Here is a 21491-nt window from a genome sequence, read left to right on the forward strand (position 1 = left end):
TCTGAATTACCTAGGGCTTCACAGCAGTCAATTGACGAGTTCGTACTAGATGCATTTGGTCTCCACTGTGGTAAAGCTGCTGGAATGACATCAGTGATTATTTCCTAGTAATCTGTTGAAAGTGCACACTGGAAGGGGAAATGTTTATTGCAAGTACAGCTCAAGTAAGGAACTGTTTTTGGAAGATATTCAAACTTGGAGAACTGGCTTCAGAATAAGTGTGCAGAGAGACTGATTAATCTTCTGACACTGGAGAGCATTAAATAGCTCTATGAATTAATAGTTTCTTTGAGCTGAGACTGTTTATTGCTTTGGAAAAAAAAAATTCTCTTTCAGCAGCAGGAGAGTTTTGAGTCCTAACACCTTTTTTTTTCCTGGGTTGGATTGTTTGTTTTTAACTTGGACTGTTTCTGTCTGAACTGACTCATCTGGAAGTTGAGTTGTGAGGTTGCTTTGTACCTTGGAGATTTTGTTGTGAGAAGAAATTTATGTTGTAACAAGGAAATGTGTGGAGACAGGGAAACACAATGAAATCCTGAGTGTTCTTTTGGTGGATTTAATGATGAGTTTTCTTTAAGGAACCAGACAATAAGATAATCTTGGGATAGACAAACTCTTAACTTACTTTTTTTAACTCAGTTTGTTTTGATTTGATTGATTTTGGATGAGTGCCCCTTTGCTGGAGGCTTTCATATTGTTTAGACTTGGCTTTCATAACTGACTTGGGAAGGTTTTTTTCCCTCAGAGTATACATTATGTATATATTTGGGCTAACTTCTTTCCGTGTATTTATCTTCTTTTTTAACTGTTGATTTTTCAGTCTTCAGAATGACATTAGAGGACCTGTAGGTGTATGTGTTTGTGTGCATGTATATGGGGTCTATGTTTGTCATTCTTACAAAGCATCATCATTTATAAATAGGGTTCATGTGAACCAGTACTGTAATTTGCACGTTGCGCTGTGGCAAACCAAGTTAGGTCTTTTTCTGCTACACTGTCCACAAAATTTCACATTGTTTTGGGTCTAGCATAAACAATTTCCATTGTACTTATCAGTACTTGATTTAGTTTCATCTTTGAATATATCCTCATCTCAATGTATTGATACAGGGCTTGCAGTGCTAGTTCTTGCCTTGCTCAGTGCAGTTCATTTATTTGCAGGAACAGTATGGAGAAATGGGCATAGCTAAAGACAGCTGGGAAACAACAGCTCCCCCGTGCAGTATTAGATGGATTAATGATCCATTTGGTGTAAGATCCAGATTTTGGCAGCAACAAAAATGGAATGAATTAAAAAAAAGAGTAAGTGCTTCCCTTCAGCCCTGATAAGAACAACGAAGCCTTTTGGTGTCATCCTGTGAGTTGCTCTTACAGACAACTTAGGTACTGAAAGCAGGTGAGGATACCCAGGTAAACTATCATGAAGGCAGAAGTGCAAGGAACAGCGAGAGAAAGGAGAAGAGACCAAGAGACCAGAACAAGAGCGGGGAGGAGTTGAAGGACACTTTCAGCTGTTGGGCCAGTGCCTCGTTTGTTGCAAGTATTAGATAGCGTATTATGAATGAGACAGGGAACTGAGGAAAGGTAAAGATTACTAATTTTGGCAGGGCAAGTAAATGTCATCACGGAGACCTGATTTTTAATATATTCAGGACACTACTCTGAACATGTCTGTTGAATCTGGTTTCATTCTTTGACAAGTCTGTTTGGTACACGTCTTCGGTCATACTATTGATACTATCCAGCTTGAAATTTTTTGTAAGTGATTTCATGAAATTTGGTCTTGAAGAGACAGCGTAGGGTGGAAAAGCTTTACTGTAGAGTTATCAACATATCATCGCAAATATAGAGTGATGCTTCAAATGAGGTCTTGCCAGGGTTTGCTCTGGACTACGTTCTTTTAAACAGAAGTTCATTGATAACGTGTGATGAAACAATTCACTTACTTAAAATGTGGAACCTTGTTAGGGTAAATTTTAAGTTTAGAGGGAAGATCAGAATTCAAACTGTGTTTGGAAAATAGGAGATATGGCCCAAATCATTGCAATGGAATTTGATAAGGAAAACTCCTCGGTGCTCTATTTAGGGCGATGAAATTAAATCACAGTAAAAAAAGGGAAATAATTGATGATATAGCAGCCAAAACACAAAGAATTGCCACAAATTCAGAGTCTCTTAGAGAGTCTGGAGAAGAGGGACTTAGTTGGCACAAAACGAGTTGTACCTGGCTGCAGGTGTCCTGTGGGGAAATGCTCTCAGCATGCAAGTTCTCATGCTCCTGCAAGCAAGAAGCTGGAGTTAGTTTAGAAATGGAGTAGAAAAGTTTAGAAACTGGGATGTGTGGGTGTAGCAGGAGAGGTCTACAGAGACCATAGCTCTCCCCATGGTTAGAAATTTCCCTTCCATGCAAACATTATGATTTCATGCATCCTTTTCAGGTGTCCCCAAATGCCAAGGCACTCTTTGCTAGCCCCGGTGACTGGAAGAAGCAGGGACACTTTCATGATGTTGCCTTTACAGCACACAGTTCACTGCAATGGTGGGCACAGCTTTATGAGCAACTTCTTCACCTCCATATAACCAGACCAATGTGTGTCTCCAGGTTCATGTCTGTTCTCTGAAAAAGGGGAAGGAAAAGCAGAGTGGTTGTCATGAGAACAGTGAATTGAGCTTTTTATTTGCTATTCTTTTCCTTGGGATCAGGGAAGGACCATCAATGAAAGTATGATGGGGAGAACTATAGGACACTGTGGAAGGGATTGCCATTCATTTCCCAAGGGCATCCTGGGCAATTTCGTTCATGGAAGAAAACTGCAAACAAGATGGATTTTCCTGGTTGCCTTTATGTAAATTGTAAGTCACAGACAGAGTACCAAGCTATGGCTTAATGCCTGCCAAAGTCATCTAACAATTTTCTTTCTACAGTGGTCCTTCCCAGTAAGCTGGGCAAATGCTATTAGACCTGTTCTGAGAGATACATGTTAGGCTGCAAATCCATCTGTGAAACTGGGTGAATAGTTGAGAAACTAAAAAGTCCTATCTGTCTTGACTAAAAAACCTAAAAGACTTAATTTAAAATTAGGTTAGAGCATGTCTGCAAGAATTTCAGTGACAGCAGTTTGGACAGAGAAAATGGTAGGATTTGCTTGCAGGCTTATGGCCAAAATTTACACTTTTCTGGAATTCTCCGAAAGTATAAAGAAAATGTATGCACATACTTGGAAATATGCATAACATAGACAACTGAACACCTCTTGGCTCCCTTCTCCTAAATGAGACAATGTAGTCGGGGGAAAAAAAAGACATAAGTTTTTCTTCTTGTGTGGATATTATTTACAGAGTTGTTGCTCCCCAGTGGAGTTATAAACAAAATGAATAGACGTAAAGGGTTCTTTTGTTATTTCTCGTAACTGCAGAAGCAGAAGAATTTCTGTATTTAGGAAGAGAGAGTTATCTTCACTGGAGTTCAGCTGTTACATTCACCCATCTAAATTTACAGCTCCCTTTTTCGTTCACTCTGTACTTAGGATTTTATGAGAGAGTATTCTCTCACATTTCTCCTAACACCCTCCTGCACACAGACTTTCACAGACTGTCTGACTTAGTAGTATAGCACTAGACAAGAATGGGGCTTAACAGTAGCGCTGACATTGTGTTATCTTCAAAATGTGGTCTTTCTATCTTCCACTTGAGATATTAATAAACTTCAAAAGCTACTTTCAATCTGAAATAAAAAGCTCCAGGGATATCCTTAACTATGTTGACACTGCTGCTGCATCTTGATGATAATCTTATCATGCAAAGGTGGAAAAAAAAACTGATCTATAAAACATGTGCGGCACAAGCCACTGCAATTTCAAATTACAGATGTCTGGGTATTGACCCATGGATCATTTCAATTACTTGCTTCTGTAGATATGCATGATCCACCACCAGCCTACCACAATTTGGTTCAGATAGTGGATAGGCAAGCAGAAAGAAATGTTTCCTTTAAACTGTTGACATGCTGTCTGATAAGTAAATGCTTAAATGATGTCATGTTGACTTGCTGTGATGTGATGGAAAGTAACAGTATGAACCGTGTATGCAATAGAAAAAAAGACAAGGTCATTTTCTGTGATATCGTCATGCCCTCAGCAGGAAGTGTTGGTGCAGCAGAGTTGAGTCGTCAGTACTGGAGTTCATCCATCAACAGTCTGGAGGGAAAAAGGGGACAGGCATTGAAGGTGGCTAATTTGCAGAATTTGTGCTCCTAGATTTCTGTGAGGCAGTGGATGAATTCAATAGAAAGAAGAACTACTGTGTGTTTAAATAATTAAACACACTTTGGGAAGTAATTAGTCTTTTTTTGGAAATTGTAAGTGACAGCTCTTGCCTTAATGCAAGGCTATGTTTTAAGCCATGGTGCAAATGTGATGTGATGGAAATGCAAATGAAGACAAAATAAGCAATTCTCTTTTAAAATTTTAATTCAAGTTGTGTATCTATTTTAGGAGAAGTTCAAACACTTTTTCATTTGTTTTCAAATGGCCTATGCACTGACGTGATTTAGGGTTAAAAGTCCCATAGCTCCATCCATCGTAGTTAAAGGTCCAGGCTGGTGCTGACAATAGTTTATCTTTAAATGCTGATAAAAATTGCAGTGGCCATTCCTACCACCGCTGATCGGAGTTAACCCCTGTTCCACATGTCAGTTGCCCCTAATTAAGTAAATGTCTGGCGAAGGTTCAGTAAGCTTTGTAATGACAGAAAAGACCTAGTCAGTGGCAATACAAAAGATAGTACAGGCTTGGCTTCAGAGTGTTGGGAAAAAAAAACCTTGCACAGTTTCAATGAAAAGTACAGAGCAATGTGATAGATATATATATAGAACAACACTTACACATACATATATAAATATACGCCCTCTGCTTGTATACATTGGTATAATGAAACCCCTTATGTCTTCCTCCTTTCAGTTCAGCTAAGCCAGTTGCTGAAATGGGGCTGTTTCCAAGTGCAGACAGGGCTGAGGCATGCATTATTGACTAAAACACTCCATTCTGGTCTCCTGGGGCATATAAGCATTTCAAAACCATTCATAATAACGGAGCCCAATCCTATGCTGCAGGGCAAATGACTTTGCATCAAATGGCCAGCACAAAGCAGCCAGCCATGGCGCATCGTATTACCTCCAACTGCTCCTCCCCCATGCTGTTTGGGTAGGAAGTGTGGTCCAACATTTTTTATGCAGAATCCAACTGTGGAAAACTTGGCACATCTATATCCCGAGCTATGTTAAGTGCTCCTTAGCCATAGTGAAAGATTTAGTCAAAAAAATGCATGATTTCAGCTCAGAGAAGTGTCTAAAAACAGCTCATGTACTTGTTTAGATTTCCTATTGAGTTGCCCTCCCCCAAAACAGAGGTTTATAGGAAATCCTAGTAAAGCCATAATTGTAATCATAAACAAATGGCTCTCTAAAATGCTGACCTCCTTCTCTAGAGCTCTCCTAAATGTTAATGGCAGGGCTAGAGATCTATATTAGGCACTGTGACAGCAGGAAGAAATCTGGCAGTCTTACAGTGTCATTTCGTGGAAAATACATTGGAGCTGCTTCTGGAATAAATTTACATGAGAGCAAAGAGGAATTAAATAGAGACGAAAGCACAGATTTGCTTGCGATGATGTGGATGAGGATGGCAATTGCACAGAATGTTTAGTTGCATGTCTCCCTTCTGTTATTGTGCTTCTGAGTGATCAGCAGATGTCACTGGTGATGGGTGACATGAAGCCTGTCTCTGTTCTTCGGATCAAAAAAGAACTGTCACAGCATTTTTATTCCTTGGTGGCTTGGGAGTGAGACAGCTAAATGCCAGAAGTTTCACTGCAAATGACCACGTATATCCAGCTAATAACATGTGCTTGTGTAGCTAATGTGCTGGAAGATTGATACCTCATGATCGCATCTTCCTGTACTAAAATTGTCCCCAGAACATTTAAGCAGACTACATGCAAATATGCATATAAACATACATACAAACATACGCATATATATGTAGATATATGCTTATATATAAATGTCCAGGTACTGGGTTGGTGGTGAAACAGAGATACTGCGTGTGCGTCTCAGCATGGCGTCTTACTGCTGTTTACAAGCTTCTCCTTCTGCTGTCTTAGGTCCTCTGAAACACTCCAGACCGGCACAACCATGGAGACCTCTACCTACAGACTAGAAAAAAGATAACTTTTTACTTCTAGGATCAAACTGAGATAAAATTGCTGTCTCAAAAAAATAATTGTATTTGTTTCCTGATAAAAAGCCAAGTATTCAGTTACACAGTTGATTAAAGCAAATCTGAAAATACCTGGGGAACACCAAAGCACCTTCTTGTATTAGGGAATAAAAACTCCCACCAGTCTGTTTTGGAAGAAACTAGAAGCCAAGTAAACAAAAAGACTATGTCGAAGAAAGGGACAAACATAACAGTGAGTACTTTCCAGAAATCACAGAAAGCCAAATAACCAGAGGCTTTGTGTCAGAGGGATGTGAGTAAAAGAACCATCTTTGCAAACAAATGGAAGCTTTTCATACCAACCCTCATCGAGATACATAACCGCTTTGCTGCTTATATGAAATAGAAGGAAACACCTAAATTATGGCTGGCATTAAATTCCTGTTTCCGAAAAGTTTTGTAAATTGCAATGTGAAAGGACTCAAAGTATTACCATCTTGTGTAACACTCTTTGCAAAGCATTAAGCATTATCTCAGTTTTAAACATTTTGCAGTACTTTAAAACCTCAGGCCAAAATGTTTTTCTTTGATCAGTCTGCAGTGATGTGTATAAGATGACAGACTTCACAGAGACAGCTCTCAGTGCACTGGTTCAGAAACACTTACAAAGATCTTGGCTTATTACTGTGTTTGTTTATTGCTGGATTCACTAACAGGTCTGTAGCTGAGCTGAGATAGACCAGCATAAAAATTCCACAAAACAGGAGAGGTGCTGCTATACAGATGATTTTTGAATCTGTGGCAAGTGCTGGTTACATACAAAACCCGCAAATTCAGGGCTTCTCAGGGTTAGAGAAAAAAAAAACAAACCTGGAGATGATGACTGGTTTGTAATTCTGCAGTGAAGCCATGAACACACGCTGTTCCCGAGGCTTGGACTGTGGATCAATAACCTCTGGGTCTGAAAAATAATCACCATACAGAATTTGAGTTTAATCACATTAAGTCTTAGAAAGCATAGACAAATACTTTTTTTACTAATGCCTTTGAGACTGCAGCCTGCTTTGTTTGGAAACAATTTCGTTACTAGAGACAAGCAAGAAAGTGAAGGCAAAAATCTGAAATTAACTGTGCCTTAAATCAGTGCTCTAAATAGGGAAGAGTCTATTATTACTGATAATGCTTTTACAGAGATCCAGCCAGGGAAAATCTATGTGCATATAACACAGCTGTACTGAAGTCCTTTCAAGGAGAGGATAGATTGTTTTTTGGGGCAGAAAGCTTAGAAAATGCAATGATCTAAGTCACAGCAATTATAGACCATTCTAGACCCTCTGTTCAAATTTTAACGTTAAGGCTAGCAGGTCCAAAGATAAATATTTCTGAGCCCTTGGAGGCAGAGATGAAGAGAAATCTTATCTATTCACTGGAAGCTGCCACTACAAGTTTGGATGTCGGATTTTTTTAAGCTGTTGCAGCCATTTTTCATAGGACTTTAGCACCTTGCTTCAACATAGTAACTTAGGGATAAAAAAAGAAGTTCCATTATGGCAATGTAAGAAGCGACACTTCACTAGTGCATTTTTACAGTAGTATTGAGTGAAGAGGAAAAGCACAATACCCTAAAATCAGTAGATGCTTCTAAAATTACACATAAGTGCTATCAAATCTACAACACATGATAGTGCAACAGGTCAGCTTAACAAAGCTTTTAACCAACAGGCAACCTGCTTTTCAGGATATGTTGCTTTTGGTGGAAAGACTGTTTCGCTGCCTTTGGGTTCTGCAGCGGTGGTATGTGGGCTTTCTATCATAATGGAAAGAAAACAAAATCTTATGTTACATTATGTTATGTTATGCTGTGTTTTGGGGCATTGCATCAGGTCGTTGTAAAAATCCAGACATTTAAATAAGCAGAATTCAAGGACGGTAAAACAGCTTAGACTGTCTTAACGTGAATACACAGACACACATGCACACTGTACAGAGGTGTGCAGTTCCCTGTCAACTCAAATAAATGTCCAGGCTATTCTAAGTTTGGGGAAATGTAAATTCTCATTAAAAAAAAAAAAAAGTAGCGTGAGGAGCACCTACAAACCAGTCAGGCTCTGAATAAACGAAAATGAAGTTACAGGTTTATGTGTGGTTTTCCAGAAGTCCCTTGTCACCAAGAACATAACCTTCACTTTAGTTAGGACTCTTATAGTTTTTCATGTAGAATCATGGAATTGTTCAGGTTGGAAGCAATCTCTGGAGTTTATCTGGTCCCACTCCCTCTTCAAAGCACTATCAATATTGTCCTTTTTTTTCCCAAACCGGAGAGTTCAGCATTACTTTTCTCAAATTCATTCCTAGCAGCTCTAAAACTTTATTTCTGTTACTTTTTTTCCAGCATGTAGTACTGATAGGATGTCTAAATGGCATCATCTGTATGTGCTGTTCCTCAGCTTAGCCTTATATTTATTTGTGTCTGCTCTCTAAACCTGGACCCTTCTTGAGGTCTGAGAGTGGAAGATACGAAAAATCTAGTAGTTCTCTCATATATTCTCACCTGAAATTTATTCTTTTGGAGGAGAAGGGCATCTGGGGAGTAGGCATGGATGGGCTGCTTCTTGGAACACAATGAATAATTTATTTACCTTTGTGATTCATGTATCTTAAGAGAAAGCCCTAAGGGATGATGCAGGTCTTGGCCTTTCTTTGAGAACCTTACTCCTTCTACTTCACCTGTTGCTCCCAAAACCCACTAATGCTTTGAGAACCTTTCTTACTATTACTCCCCCATCAAAAGACATCACAAATAAGCAGTGGAGAGCTCTTTTCTGTCAAAAATGTGCATAGAAATTGGTGTAGCTTTATTATTCTGACTAAGACTCTTATACCATACTCATTACTATAGTATGTGAATGCTACCCAGTAGCAGTTTAAAGAACATGACTAACGGCTGTCACACACTCATCTACTCCTTGGGTGGGGCAGAAAAGCACTTCTGGTAAAATTTCTGGTGTTTTTTTAACACATATGTTATGCATTACTGTTAGTGAGGGCAAGGTCAAAGAAATGTGCCTTGTGTTGGGGAGGCGCTGAGGGTTGTGAATGTTCTTAGTTTCATAGGAATCCACTCCAAAACTGTAGATCAGCTCCTGAAATGATCTTTGCCCTCCTTGTAGAGCACAGCTACTAAATATATTTTTACAAATAATTGGTTACTTTGTGAGGTTCACTGGCTTTTACAGGGGTCTGCTTAGTAATTTTCAAGAGAGTCAGAGCAGGAACTAGTGGATTGCTTCCACCTTTACAGAGACAGCACTTTTCTCTGGGAACAGGGGAGTAGTTCTTGCCAGTGAGCAGGGGAACGGTGAACAATACAGGCTTTGCCACAGGAATATGAAGCTGTCAAATATGTGGGGTCACGGCCAGATCTGCTGAAAACTTAACCAGTGGGACAAATCTGGAGTTGGGTGCCTCTGCTACAGATAGTTCTTCTATGGCAAGGAAGCAAATATTGAATCATTATCCTGAAACTTCAGGTGATTTCTTTCTGGTTGTCTGCAACTTGGAGAATCCTTACAATAACAACCATGAAGACAGCTGATTCCAAATACTCTGGGAAGCTAAGATAGACAGAGGAGATAAAGTTTTATGTGTTTGTGGTGGTATAAGCGGTAGAAGACGCATTCCAGCGCTTTGTTTTAGATGGATTTCCATAGGCACTGGTGTTTTATGCTTGGATATATTGTGTATTATGCTTGGATATATTACGTATTGCTGTAATTGAGAAACACTGAGTTGCTGCGATCCACCAGAAAGAGCTAGAGTTTTCTTGCCAACCTGATACAAGAGTCTTGTTTGAGCATGGCATTACCACAGCCTTTGTTATTGGTGAGAATTACTTAAATATAAATGTCTAAATGCTGTAAGTCTTAGCCTGAGGTAATCATTTAGATTCTTTTTATATAATCTATGAAGAGAGAAAGACACCTCCACACAGTGATTTATCTGACCTGTAGCTGGAATGAATTGCTCTCAGGAGGTAAGAATCTCTCACTATGGATTATATAAAGGGACCCAGAGTGACATTCTCATCTTTAAACATCTGTCATTCCTGTGCCTGCGCTAGGGCAGATGAATCCCACCTATATTTGTTCACTGACTGACTAATGAAGACCCAAAAAATCTTCAGAATGTTCTTTTATTTTTTGTTCACTGGTAATTTCTTCCGTACTGAGGCTCATCTTCACCTACGTGTTTCACCCATGAAGCACTTCATCTTACCCTACACAACAGGGCATGACTGTATGTGTGAAAGATAGCTCTCTGTGTCATTACAGATTATTGGCATTTACATTATTATAATCTAAATAGTTCATGTAATAGGTAGTAAAGAAAAACTCATCATATGGTACACCAAAATAATAAATGCCAGATGAAAGTGAGGTTTCCCCATCAGGTTTTGGTGGAATTACTCCAGAAAGACTCAAAACATTTTAGTAAATTACCTTTTGCTCCTGTCATCTCTTTTAACAAATGTCTCATAATCTCCATAAGACCATGTAACTCACAGTCAAATGCTGCAGATATGCCCCAGATGAGAAACCATCTTCTGTGTTCTCTCTGTAGATAGAGGATCATCTGTGCTGCTAAAAAGGCTCCATTCTGTGTTCTGGCATGATTTCAGGCATTCCAAGTTTAGATTATGAGCATCAATTAGATGAGGTTGTAGTTGGCCTTTGTTTAGTTACGCTACAAGCTTGCTAAGGAATGGTAGGGCAGGTTGGAGGGGAGAGAGCTGGCGTCCAGAAGTGGGTTCTCAAGGATTGAAGTATGTGGTTTGGAGTTATTCCAAGCTGTCTTTCACAGGTTAGGAAATGCATAGATTCAGTTAAACCTTAGAGCTAGGCCTTCTTATGGTGAATCAATGCTGTGAAATTTAGTAATACCATAAATTTCAGTGGATGTGTATAGAAAGGCTATTGTTTGCTAGCAAGTGTGAACATTTCAGTGCTGCAAAGCTAACATGACTGTTCTCTTTGGGTATGAAACAGGCTTTTAAAAATCTGTTATGCTTCTTTTTGTCTGTGTCAGGTGTTTCAAGTACTGTCAGCATTTCATCCTTCTTCCTGCATAGGGTATCAGAGAACCAAAAAGTACGTGGTCAGTATCGAGGAGCCATCTTTTTAATTAGCCAAACTGTGAGTGTTCAGTGGTCAGTGACAAGGAGGCAAGATCTCCTTCACCCCCATCCCATAGATGAAGTAATGTTGACTTTTACCATTGTTTACATGGAATTTGTTGGAGGGCAAGAATTTTGGTCAAGGGAAGAACCTGATCCTTTTTGAGATCTGAAATCTGGAAGGTGTGCACACTGTAGTGTAGATAATGAAGATTATAATACTTTGGTCTTTAATCCAGGTGATGTTTGGGCTACAGATAACCTTTCAAAGTCTTACAGACAATGAGTTCTTTCATTTGTATTTCCTTGCAAAGCCTTTATGACCTTTCTGATAAACTTAATGAAATCTTCAAAAGTGATACATCTGAGTTATTGCGCAGTAGACACTGGCAATGTAGAATCATAGAATAGTTTGGGTTGGAAGGGACATTTGAAGTTCATCTAGTCCGACCCCCCTGCAGTGAGCAGGGACATATTCAACTCGATCAGGTTGCTCAGAGCCCCGTCCAACCTGACCTTGAATGTTTCCAGGGATGGGGCATCTACCACCTCTCCGGGCAACCTGTGCCAGGGTTTTACCACCCTCATCGTAAAAAATTTCTTCCTTATATCTACTCTAAATCTACCTTCTTTTAGTTTAAAACCATTACCCCTTGTCCTATCACAACAGGTCCTACTAAAAAGTCTGTCCCCATCTTTTTTATAAGCCCTCTTTAAGTACTGAAAGGCTGCAATCTGGTGTCCCTGGAGCCTTCTCTTCTCCAGGCTGAACAACCCCAACTCTCTCAGCCTGTCCTCATAGGAGAGGGGTTCCAGCCCTCTGATCATTTTTGTGGCCCTCCTGTGGACCTGCTCCAACAGATCCATGTCTTTCTTGTACTGGGGACCGCAGAGATGGATGGAATACTCCAGGTGGGGTCTCACCAGAGCAGAGTAGAGGGGGAGAATCCCCTCCCTCGACCTGCTGGCCACACTTCTTTCGATGCAGCCCAGGATACGGTTGGCTTTCTGGGCTGCGAGCACACATTGCTGGCTTGTGTCCAGCTTTTCACCCACCAGTACCCCCAAGTCCTTCTCGGCAAGGCTACCCTCAATCCCTTCATCCCCCAGCCTGTATTGATACAGGGGGTTGTCCCAACCCAGGTGCAGGACCTTGCACTTGGCCTTGTTGAACCTCATGAGGTTCACATGGGCCCACTTGTGGAGCTTGTCCAGATTGCTCTTGACGGCATCCCATCCCTTAGTCATGTCAGCTGCACCACTCAGCTTTGTGTCATCTGCAAACTTGCTGAGGGTGCACTCAGTCCTGCTGTGTATGTCATGGACAAAGATATTAAACAATACTGGTCCCAGTACAGACCCCTAAAGGATGTCACTTGATCTCCATTTAGACATTGAGCCGTTGACCACTACCCTCTGGATGCGACCATCCAACCAATTCCTCATCCAGTGAACAATGCATCCATCAAATCCATCTCTCTCCAATTTAGAGAGAAGAATATTGTGCTATGAGACTTTTGAGATATAATACAGTGGCCCATAAAGTACCATGAACTTTTTGAAAACTAATCTTGCTTTCATTATTGTGAAATTAGTTGCACTGCTTAGAGCAGTGCAAAAACCTAAAATGGCATTAAATCTCATGTTGAAGCTGTTATTCTAGCCATGGGAGGGTCATGGCTATGAGGTGATTCAATTCCTGCCGTCCCTTCTACTTGAACAGTCATACTTTGTCATCATGATAGCAGAAATTTGCAGAAGTGGTGATGCCACTTAATTCAAGCTGAGGAGTTTTGTAATTTATTTTAATTTAATTGACTTCCAGAGGTGAACTTCCCTGTTTTGTTGCTGTTTGTTTGTGTCTGCCCCCCTATTCCATCCGTCCCTGGGAAATCTTTACTAAGGACTCACCTATAGGACTGTGAAAATGTCTGACAGAACCTGAAATCGTTATTACCCAGATCACATTTATGAACAGTAAACTGTTCAGGAAAGCTCATTTCTGCTGGTGCTGTCACTTCACAGTGGAAGTTTAAAAATAACTGTGAACTGATAACATGAATGTATACATTTTTTTATTTCCCCCCCGTGAGGTCTGTTTCCTTACATTTTGAACCAAATTAGTTTCTATTGATATTGTTGCCTTTATTTGTATGAGGCACTTTGCTGCACAAACCAGTAGCAATTATTTCACGTTTGCTTTGATCATAAATCTTGTTAGGCAGTTTAACTGCTATGTGTATTCAGATGGGGTTTGCTTTAAAAGAGAATGAAAGATTTTCAGGTTCTTAACAAAATGCTATGAAGCCAGTCATGTTTGAGACTTATCAGCTGATTTTACTGTTCTAAATATAAATGATCTTTTGTGTTCCTTGCTTTTTAGTATTTTCAGGCAAAGGTGGTGGTTTATTTGCCGATAAATTTAGGATAATCTCATGTCATAGGGTGTTGGCTGGCTAAAGGTTTTGATAATGGAATATTGAGCTTTTCAATTCTAGATTATTTAACTATTATAATTTACCAGAGTAATTACAGACAATCTGCTAAGTGGCCTTACAAACTGTTTGACAACCTCAGTTTATGGTAAATGAGTGCCAGCCTTGCTCAAGAGAGATGAGCTTTTCCTCCAAACTTTCTGATTGATATTTTGCTATAACATGTAGTATTCTTTCTTTCTTCTGATGAGAGAAATGCTTGAGTTAGCTGGGGTGAGTGGGAATGAGAAAGTGTAAGGGGAAAGCAAGACTAATGAAATGAGTTAAGTTCAGAAATTGGTGATTCTTTTTCTCTGCAGCAGCATGCTCCATTGTACAAGTCCTTTTTAAGTTTTGAGGCTTCTCTTGTTAGGTGACAATTTCAGTTCCATTTTTTCCATCAGTGTGTAACTGTTGTGGGACATACTGGTTGCTTCACAAGAAATGAGTTTGCAGAGACCCGAGTCCTTTAGCTAATGACTTTGGAGCCAGTTTCAGTTGCATGTAATGACTTAACACATTTCATTTTCTCTGTTGCAGTTTCTTGAAAATGAGTAAAGAGTTCTGAGGGACAACCTCAAGAGATGTCCCTAAATGACCCAAACCAAATGAGTATGAAAACCAAATTACGCTTTTGTTGTCAAAGATGAGTATTTCAGACCATGTTCTGAGGCACTGACCCTAGTGCTGTTTCTTTCTGTTTTCTCTTGTGACAGGTCAAGAAATCCATTTTCCACTGTTACCTCTTACCATATTTTTCATGAGCTGTGCAACTGCAGCATTACCTTAACTACTGTCAAATCTTGCCGTGATCCTAAGTGATCCTGCATGAAGTATACCAAGCCTGAAAAACATCTTAGAACATCCTTTTGAACAAGGGAATAGATATATACAATTTCTAGGCACACATTTAGTACTTCTTTATGTCTCTCCAGCCCAAGTCAAGAGCTGGAGGTCTGAAGGCTGAGAGCTCAAAATATATGCATTTGTCTGCTTAAGCAATATATTTCCCTTGTTTTGGATTTTACAATTTAGAACAGACAATGTAACTGTTATAAAGAAAATAGAGAAGTGTGCATCTTACAGAGATTTAACAGTTGCTATAGGCTTCTAACTTTTCAGATCAAACGAAAAAATATGTCTAAATTACTGAAAATTCAACAGTCAGTATTTAGGCATCTGCGATATTTTAAATATTAATCAATAAGATATATAAGTAATATTATTTCCGCCTGAGAACCATGTATTCGCCAATGTCATACTGCAGCAAAGGGATCATCAGTTCAGTCAGCACTTCTTTGCAATGTGATTTTCAGCCTCAGAAGGAAACAGACCTGCAGCTGTGAGCACAGTCAAAAGAGTCATGGGACCAAATTTTCATCCAGATTCTGTAGATAACTTGCAGGATTTGTACAAATATTTCCATCTCTTTTCCTCACAGGTAACCTCTTTATTTGCACAATATGAATATGATACAAGGCTCCACAGAAAAGCCCAGATGTCACAAATGTGAAACTACATGGAACACTGAACAAGGAGAGGAAAAGCAAAAGCAAGAAAACATAGATAAAAGGCCCAGGGCTACATGCAGGATTCTGAAGGGCATTTTTAAACGCTGTGTCTGGAAAGTTCAACAGGCAGAGGGATAACACATGGTATGATAAACTCTTCTGAAAATTCAGTTCTTATGATGCCAAAAAGGAAAGAGAAATCTTTGGAAAATTTGGCTCCATGTAGCCCAACCCTGAAGGAAACAGAACCTCATGGTAGCCATCATGATGTTTTCTGAAAGTTGCCTTGTAGATCAGTTTTTTGGCTGACCCCAAGATGGGAGGTGTTTCCTACTATCTTCCTGAACATAACACTCCTTGGAAATTTTTTAACTGAAGTTCTTTTGGGAAATAGCAATTCCTTGAGCCTAAAATGTGCCCCAGCTTTGCCTCTGTTTTATGAACGGTGCGGCAGGTTCTTCACAAAGCCTTGTCTGGATTTATGGCAGATAGTGCTGGGGTCAGGGACTGGGTGCTTTCTGGACAGATCTGCTGGTCAGGCTGCTCCACCACCACCGTGAGCTCAGGGCTGTCTTAAATCCAGATTTTCCCTTCAACCACTTCTGGTGTGTAAGATCCATCTTCCAGAACTGCCAGGAGTAGAAAGCAAGAGCCCTTGCTTAGTACAGACTTCTGCATTCATTTTTCTACGTACCATGAAGATGTGCTCACTTTTTGTTTTTCCTTAAACAACAGTAGGAACTTTTCAAAGAAGGTATTCCCCACCCTTTTGTTGTCTTTTTCACAATCAAGAAATAGAGTGAAATATAAATATTGTAAAACATGCAGCACAACTCTGAGTGGAAACAGACTTTCAGAAAAGCTAAAAACAATGACAGGAAGAGTGTGAATTTGCTCATCTATGAAATTTATTTTTCCCTGAATATATTTTTTTAAAGCTCAGGATTCTGATTTCCTGTTTCCAGCACAGAAAAAAGCAGTAGCTTTGATTGACCTCATTGGCCTTGGTAAACTGGACAGCTTTCTGACCAAGTTGAAAAAATACATCAGAAGCAGATTAAGCTTATTTAGAGTCTGGGACAAAGAAATCTGCTGAAACTTCTCACTGTATGCTGACAGAGAGATATGTTCTTCTGTGTGGAAACCCCAACCCCCTCTATTGATTGGATTCTGCTCTCATTTGTGGATAAGGGGACTCGAACTGTTGAAGTCAGTTGGTGTCAATCACTGGAGAATTGGGCCCTCTGGATGAACAGATTTAGAGAAATTAAAAAAAAAAAAAAAGCGCGTTGGTTACTTACGATCAGCCAGTACAGCTGTGGCAAAAGTCTGTTGTTTATATTTACACCTTTCAAAAAGGAGACTGTGTTTAGTGGTGTGTTGCTACAGCAGCATTTGGCTGCTTATTGCAAGATATAATTAGAGATTTTACAATTTGATGTGCCAAGCAGTGCATCCTCTCCACAAAAGTTTTAAGTTGATAATCACTTTTATTCCTGGAATTTGATTCACAGGAATAGTGAAAAAGCCCAAATACCATTTAGAAAGAACCTATCTAATCTTCCTTCAGGTTGGTATTCACAACTGTGAATTAATTGGAAGAATAAAGGGTAGAACTTTAACTGTACTCCAGGTCCTATCTTGGTCCTTAAATCTGTATGGGTAATGCAGTCTGCAAGTCACGCGCCTTTCTCCAGTTGAAGTCAGTGCTGCAAACAGTCATTGGTTGGAGCATAATTAAAATTGGACTCTCAGAGGATGAGCTTTTTTCTTACTAGGGTTCTGTAATTATGCATTAACTGGTTATCTGTTGTGCTTGGGGCAGTAAAAGCACAACAGAATTTATTTCTCTTCCCTGTATTTTTGTGTGAAGCCAAGGGAAATTTTTGAAGCAGACCTCCTATTCAAAGATCCATAAATCCATGCTGTGTTTTCATATGTGACATACTGTATGGCTCCATGTACACTATGAAAATTATCCAAATAAGAGCAGTCAAGCCATTCCAGTAATCTGGAAATATCCCTCAAGAGAGGAGGGAAGGTATTTCTTCTCCTACTATATTTTACCATTGTAATGGACATCTAAAAGTATAATAAAATAAATGGCTGACTTCTCTGTATTTTTTTAGCCTGACAGTCAATAAATTTACCAGCAGTTGGCAGCTCAAAATATTGTAACATGAATGGTATTTTGGATCGCGCCGAGGCTCAGCGGTGTTCTAGATGGAGCCGTAGCCCCGTTGGACCTGGTCCCACAAAGTCTACGGCATGTCATCCTTGTCCGCCCTCCCCGCCATACCCACAGGGCTCTGATGACGTTATTGCTGGGCTTCACACAAGCTAAAGCTCATAAAGCTGAAATTTTGCTTCATATGAAGGCAGTAGTCACAGTCAATGAGTTTAACAGATGCAATGGGCCCTCTTGGTGCAGTCAGGGAGCCTAAGGAATCAGATTTTTTTCCAAGATAGAAAGCAACAAAGTGTTACATAAAACAACTTTTTTTTTTTTTTTTTTTTTTTTTTCTTCTTTTTTTTTTTTCTGTTTTGCAGGATGGAATTTTAGAGCATACACAGAGGGCTGGAAGTTTCATCTGAGATGTTTATTTTAGGATGCTATCCCAAGCTCCATGGATTGAAAGGAGATGGACAGAGATGGGAGGTGGGAAACAGGCTGCACTAATATGGTGTAAAGCAAAAACACAAAGGCAAAAGGCTCATGACTGTTTTTAAATAATCAACACTGATATAATGTTTTTTAATTAGAGTAATATTATAATTCATTATAATAACAAAAATCAACAGGAAAGGAGAAAGAAAAATCAGTAGCTCTGTAGAGGTTAGAGTAGGTCCTTGTCACATGAATGTGTATATGGTGTCAGAATCATTTTAAAAGGCGCCTTTTGAAGCCCAAACAGAAGAGCAAACTGTGGCATAGTTTTTGTGTTTGCCATTTTGCTTTGGGAGATTGAACTGTCAAAGTGGTACTGCAACAAGAACAGATACTGCTAAGCTGAAATTCTTTTCTTCCTAACTGGTGCATCACTTTAATGCCTCTCATATGACATCTCATTCCTATGGGACTTTGAGTAGGAATGATGTAGGAGTACTGTTATGTATACCCTATATGAAATAACTCTGCAAATAATGTATTTAGCAGAAGAAATAAAACCACGTGCATAGATCACAGTGCAAGCTATCATCTCAGCAACCAAGAGCATTCAACTTGTGATTAGCATTTGGGCAAAATATTTCATTTGAAAAAAACACTTCAGCTACTGAAAGTGAAGTGTTAAATTGCCTAAAAATCTTTAGATGCTCCAGTGAATAGTTTTGGCCTAAAAACCTGAAAAACAAAAGAAAGCAGTTCAAAGCTTTGGTACTGAAAAAAGTCAGTTTTAAACTAAGTTATACTGAAAACAAAAATAATAATTAGCAACAGCACTCTGGTTGTTCAGTTGATCTTAAAGAAACTACAATTTCTGGTTCACCAAGCTAATTCTGTCTTGAAGGAATGATATTTCACTGTTTCTGCCCAAAGTCTACTTACTTTGTCTCTGCACCACTCCACACTAGAGAAAAAGGAAGAAACTGAGGGTTACGGAAGATCTTTATTCAGCTCTTCTCAAGCACACTCCCCTCACCCACAGAATAATCAGAATGTAGGTGAAACAAAAGCAGCAATCTCCCTTCCTTTTCCCAGAAACAAAGCTGCTGCAGTCCCTTAGTAAGTACAAGAAACAAATTTATGCAGAAGTCTTGGTATAAAGCAGGTACTATACTGTAAAGATAGAGTTACATATTTTGGTTTTCCCCTGTGTGAATAAACTTTTTCCCTCCTGGTGTGGGTATGGTTTTACTGTACAGCTGCATTTATTTACATGTGTTTCTGGAACTGCGAAAAATTCTTTGCCTAGATTTATAGGTTGGTATGTATACAGTGGTTTGGCTTCTCCTAACGTTTTCTTCCCCAAACAAACCCAGTTCCTCTTGGTACATGAGGTGTATGTGGCAGTGCTGCCACACGGATTTTGTAGCCTAACCTGTACTGCAACATTTCTTCCCCCTCTTCCTCTCGCCTCCTACCAGCTGGAAACTGTGGGTAGGCACAGGACCTGCACAGAAGCAGATAAATCACTGCATTGTTTTCTCAGGTCCAGGTAATTAGTGGTGGTGGTTTGGAAGCAGGAGGACTACCTACAGTCTTCCAGATAGACTTTGTGTTTACAGAACAGAAGCAAACCATCGGCTGCATACGATGTTGTGTTAAGAAATGTACCTGTGGGGAGGGAGAGAGGAAGCAAAGCTGACAAGAAGATTGATCAGATTCTTGTTTTTAAAGAAATGTTCGCTATAGCAGGGTCTGGAGCAGCTTTTTGCTATTCAGTGGACATGGTCAAAATGCACATAGCTTTGTGGGCATGGGTGCAGTTTCTTTAAAACTATGATAAAAGGCAACTCTGGAAAGAAGCCATACTTAGCCATGAAACGGAGGGGTTTGTGCATAGGTGAATGCAGTGCATTTTCTCTCTTCTGTATGTTCCTTTTCCAATTTCAGACAAAAGCGATTCCTCCTGTGGCTTTTGCTGTCAGCAATAGATGGGAAAGCCCTCACCCAAACCTTTGGCTTTGCTTAGGTGAAAGTTCCTCCTGCTTCATCTCTTAGATGAAAGATACCTCTTACAGCTTTTTTTCTGAATCAAAGGGAACAGTCTCTCTCCCTCTCTCTCCCACTCTCCCCCCGCCCCCCCCAGTTTCGAAGCTGACAAGAGGTGGATAAGACTGTAAGTTATTTAAAATAGCAATTGGCTTATTTTCAGGTTATTGGTGAAAAGGATAAAGCAGATATACACCACACATTCTTAACTTTAAACACAGTAGCCTGAGCCATTGAATGGAGACCCATTTCTGGCTTCATCCTCATTTGAGAGAATCCTAATTAGGTAGGTAGTAGCTATTGAGAAACAGTGGCCTGAATTTACTGAGGGTATAATTCTGAATTTGGCTCTGGCTTTGCATTTGTCTGAATAAGATTAGTCTGAGAAATTCAGAGCTTTCTGTTCTTGAGGTTTTCTTTCAGCAGCTTACAAATGTCACCATTTATGACACTGGCAACATTTGGAATCTATAAAGCTATTGCTCCAGAAATTATTTTTATAATGTACAACCATTCAGTTTCAGACAGTGTAAATCAAAAAGAAAAACATTTGAGTAAATTCTAACTCTACCTTGAATAAAAAAGTCCATATTTTTTTGTTTTGCCAAATTCTGGGAGCTAAATTTTAGTCCAAGCAATTTTATTTTCAGCTAACCCTCTCTGCCTGCAATTAGTCTGAACAGTTTTCAAACAGATTTGAAATTATCCCAGATCCATTTCTTTTGATTTAAGTTTAACTGTTTGTCTAGTGGACTATAGGGCTCAGTTTCCGATGGGCTGACCTCCATTTATCATGTGAATTCCTTGATCTTCTTGCAAATGTCAAACTGTATAAGAATGCTTTAAGAGAAACAAATGATCCAGCCAGTTAAACTTGCTCAGAAAAGTAAAATATCAGCCAGAATTGTTTCTCCTAGAATATGAGGGTGGCTGGAATACTCTGGGGCAACACTGCAGAGGAGCATTTAAAACGAGCAAGAACAAAATTTTAAAGTGAAATGGGAACCCTGTGGTTTGATCATCACCCAGTGAAAATAAAAACAAAATACTTAATCTGACTTTAAAATATATGAAGTGAATCAGCCTCTGTAAGTAACCTTGCTGAGCAGAGCTGTTAAATTACTGAGCACTCACTTAATGGTCCATCACATGTTGTTTAATAGACTCCCCCAAAGAACCAAACCAGTGAGCGGGAGGGATGAGCCATGTGCATGGGATGTTCCTGTAGTTCTTCATTGAGCTGTGTCAGAACCAGGGGTGCAAAATTTCATGTTTTGAGCTATCACTATTTAACATTCACACTGCTGTAGGACCAAAAGTTAAAAACCTCATGTTAATTGCTCCCAGAGAACTCCACAAATAGTTCTTAAAAGATTGTCCCTGCTAAAAAAGTAAGACAGTAAGACTGATGAACATTTTATAATAAGTAATTAAAGGCTTTGCCACCCTTGAAGTATTTAGTAA

The sequence above is a fragment of the Haliaeetus leucocephalus genome, unplaced genomic scaffold (assembly GCF_000737465.1).
Source record: "Haliaeetus leucocephalus isolate CR32 unplaced genomic scaffold, Haliaeetus_leucocephalus-4.0 Scaffold795, whole genome shotgun sequence".
NCBI lineage: Eukaryota > Metazoa > Chordata > Aves > Accipitriformes > Accipitridae > Haliaeetus > Haliaeetus leucocephalus.